Source organism: Lepus europaeus, chromosome 2 (genome assembly GCF_033115175.1).
Source record: "Lepus europaeus isolate LE1 chromosome 2, mLepTim1.pri, whole genome shotgun sequence".
Taxonomy (NCBI): Eukaryota; Metazoa; Chordata; class Mammalia; order Lagomorpha; family Leporidae; genus Lepus; species Lepus europaeus.
In genome coordinates this window covers 65,742,989-65,746,838 of record NC_084828.1, presented here as the reverse complement: position 1 = coordinate 65,746,838, position 3,850 = coordinate 65,742,989, and the positions used below count along the sequence as shown (strand labels likewise).

Here is a 3,850-nt window from a genome sequence, read left to right as displayed (position 1 = left end):
TCTTATTCAATATAATATTAAAATTTTCCTCCCCCAGCCTCCCTCCCTCCCCCCTCCTCCCTCTCGCACACACACCCCCGCTTGGGCCTCTTCTCTCTCTTTCTCTCCGACTCCATTTTCTCCTCCGCCGGGCGCCGGGGTCTCCTGTGGGGGCCCAGCCGGTACTCCAGGCCTCCCTTCAGTGCCAGGGTGAACCCTCCGGGAGCTGGGAGCCAGGGAGACGGGCAGGGGTTGGGGAGGAGGGAGCAGCGGCACCGGCGAGTTTGGGGGGGAGAGGCGGAGCAGGGAGGGGGCCTCAGGGCCCCCCCCCAGCTATGGACGAGCGGCTGCTGGGGCCGCCCCCTCCAGGCGAGAGCCGCGGGGGCCTGGGATTGGTGGGTGGGGAGCCGGGGGCCCTGGCGAGCCTCCCGGTGGCGGAGACCCCGGTGGGGTAGCGGGGGGTGTGTCCCGAGAAGCCAAGGGAAGCAAGAAATCGGGAACATTCTGCAGCAGATAATGACCATCACCGATCAGAGCCTGGACGAGGCCCAGGCCAAGAAACACGCCCTAAACTGCCACCGAATGAAACCTGCTCTCTTTAGCGTCCTGTGTGAAATCAAGGAGAAAACCGGCCTCAGCATCCGAAGCTCCCAAGAGGAGGAGCCGGTGGACCCACAGCTGATGCGCTTGGACAACATGCTTCTAGCAGAGGGTGTGGCTGGGCCCGAGAAAGGGGCGGGGGGGTGGGGCTCAGCAGCTGCAGCCGCTGCGGCCTCTGGGGGCGGCGTGTCCCCTGACAACTCCATCGAACACTCGGACTATCGCAGCAAACTTGCCCAGATTCGCCACATCTACCACTCAGAGCTGCAGAAGTATGAGCAGGCATGTAATGAGTTCACGACCCATGTCATGAACCTGCTGTGGGAGCAGAGCCGCACGCGGCCCGTGGCACCCAAGGAGATGGAGCACATGGTGAGCATCATCCATCGCAAGTTCAGCGCCATCCAGATGCAGCTTAAGCAGAGCACCTGCGAAGCCGTCATGATCCTGCGTTCCCGCTTCCTGGATGCCAGGCGGAAACGCCATAACTTCAGCAAACAGGCCACTGAAGTCCTCAATGAGTACTTCTACTCACACCTGAGCAACCCATACCCTAGCGAGGAGACCAAGGAGGAGCTGGCCAAGAAGTGCGGCATAACTGTCTCTCAGGTCTCCAACTGGTTTGGCAACAAGTGGATTCGCTATAAGAAAAATATTGGGAAGTTCCAAGAGGAGGCGAACATCTATGCTGTCAAGACCGCCGTGTCAGTCACCCAGGGGGGCCACAGCCACACCAGCTCCCCGACACCCCCTTCCTCTGCAGGCTCTGGCGGCTCCTTCAATCTCTCAGGATCCGGAGACATGTTTCTGGGGATGCCCGGGCTCAATGGAGATTCCTATTCTGCTTCCCAGGTGGAATCACTCTGACACTCGATGGGGCCTGGGGGCTACGGGGATAACCTTGGGGGAGGCCAGATGTACAGCCCTCGGGAAATGAGGGAAAACGGCGGCTGGCAGGAGGCCATGACCCCATCCTCAGTGACATCCCCAACAGAGGGACCAGGGAGTGTTCACTCCGACACCTCCAACTGATCTCGCCCCTCAGGGTCACGGGGTGGGGGCTGTCACCAGGCGACTCGGGAAGAGGACGTGGGCATCCAGAGGACAAACCCCAAACACAGGAGAAGCGCAAGACAGAGAAGGGCAGATGGGGTTGTGCCCTCCCAACAAGACTGAGTGCTGGGAGTGCTGACCACGAGGCAGGGAGAATGGGGCCCCTGATGGGAAAAAAAAAATAAATAAAAAATAAAAAAAATTAAAAAATAAAATTTTAACCATAACAATTAAGTAAGAGAAATAAGACATATAAATTCGAAAATGAAGGATGTAAAAATGTCCATTTGTAGATGTTGTGATTCTTCGGAGAAACCGAAACTTCACTATGATACTATCAAGATTGATCAATGAATTCAGTAAAGTGACAGTAAATAAATTCAACATACAAAGAAACTGGTAGCACATTTAAAAACCAATGATGAGCTCACTGAAAACCATTATAAGAGCAATATCACTCACAACAGCTCAATAAATAAATAAATAAAATTTTTTAGAATAAATTTAACCAGGGATGTGAAAGAGCTATACAAGGAAAATTATTTAACACATATGAAAGATACCAAATAAAACATAAAATTAGATAGCGCTCCCATGTTTATGGATTGAAAGAATTCATATTATTAAAATGTCCATACTGGAGCCAGTGCTGTAGCTCAACGGATGAAAGCCCCAGCCTGTGGCATCGGCATCCAACATGGATACCAGTTTGTGTCCTGGCTGTTTCACTTCTGATCCAACTCTCTGCTATGGCCTGGGAATGTAGAAGAAGATGGTCCAAGTGTTTGTGCCCCTGAACCCATGTGGGAGACCCACAATGAGCTCCTGGCTCCTGGCTTCAGATCAGTTCAGCTCTGGCCATTGTGGCCTTTTTGGAAATGAACCAGCAGTTGGAAGACCTCTCTCTCTCTCTCTCTCTCTCTCTTTCTCTCTTTCTCTCTCTCTCTCTATGTAACTCTGTATTTCAAAAACATAAAATAAATCTTTAAATAAAATAAAATGAATTATTCATACTAAAATGATTTACAGATTCAAAGCAATCTCTGTCAGAATACCAATGACATTTTTTATAAATGTGAAAAAAAATCCTAAAATTCAAATGGAGGGCCAGCGCCGCAGCTCACTAGGCTAATCCTCCGCCTTGCGGCGCTGGCACACCGGGTTCTATTCCCAGTCGGGGCACCGATCCTGTCCCGGTTGCCCCTCTTCCAGGCCAGCTCTCTGCTGTGGCCAGGGAGTGCAGTGGAGGATGGCCCAAGTCCTTGGGCCCTGCACCCCATGGGAGACCAGGAGAAGCACCTGGCTCTTGCCATCGGATCAGCGCGGTGCGCCGGCCGCAGTGCGCCTACCACGGTGGCCATTGGAGGGTGAACCAATGGCAAAAAGGAAAACCTTTCTCTCTGTCTCTCTCTCACTGTCCACTCTGCCTGTCAAAAATAAAAAAAAAATAAAAAAAAATTCAAATGGAAGCACAAATAGCAATTAATACACATACCTACAGCAGGGTGACCTTTGCCAATATTGTCAAAAACATGTGCTGGAGAAAGGACAATTTCTTCAATAAATTTACCAGGAAAACTGGATATCTACACATAGAAGATTAAAAGTTGATCTACATGCAGTCTCTTACTCTGTACAAAAGTCAATTCAACATGTATGAAAGAACTAAAATTTGGATCTATGAAACTAGTAGTGAAACATTGTAGATAGCCTTTAAGACACTAATGTAGGCATTTCTTTTATAGATAAGATTCAAGAGCTAGGCAGCTAAAGCAAAAATAGACAAATGGAATTATACCAAAAAGCTTCTGCACAGCCAAGAAAACAGTCAACAGAGTGAAGAGATAACTGACAGAACAGGAGAAAATATTTATGTTCATCTGACAAAGGATTAGTAGCTAGAATATTATGGAATTTAAAAATCTCAACAAGAAATAAAATGAACAATTCAGTGAAGAAACAAGCAAAGGAGTCACACATTTTGTGGAGCAAACTGCCATTTGGGATGCTTGCATCCCAGATTGAACTGCCTTGGTATGAGTCCTGGCTCCACTCTTAATTCCACCTCTCTGCTAATGCACACCCAGGAGGCTGCAGGTGATGGCACAAGTACTTGGGTCTCTGCCACCATGTGGGAATCTGGATTGATTTCCTGGCTTTTGCATTGGCTGCCAACCTGCCACACATTTGAGAACATTTGAGAAGTGAACAGATAGAG

The 3,850-nt window shown here is 49.6% G+C and overlaps 1 pseudogene; it reads left to right on the top strand.

Annotated features, from left to right (window-relative positions):
* The first annotated feature begins 314 nt into the window (after window positions 1-314).
* Window positions 315-1,757, top strand: LOC133748032 (pre-B-cell leukemia transcription factor 2-like; annotated as a pseudogene).
* The last annotated feature ends 2,093 nt before the right edge of the window (window positions 1,758-3,850 follow it).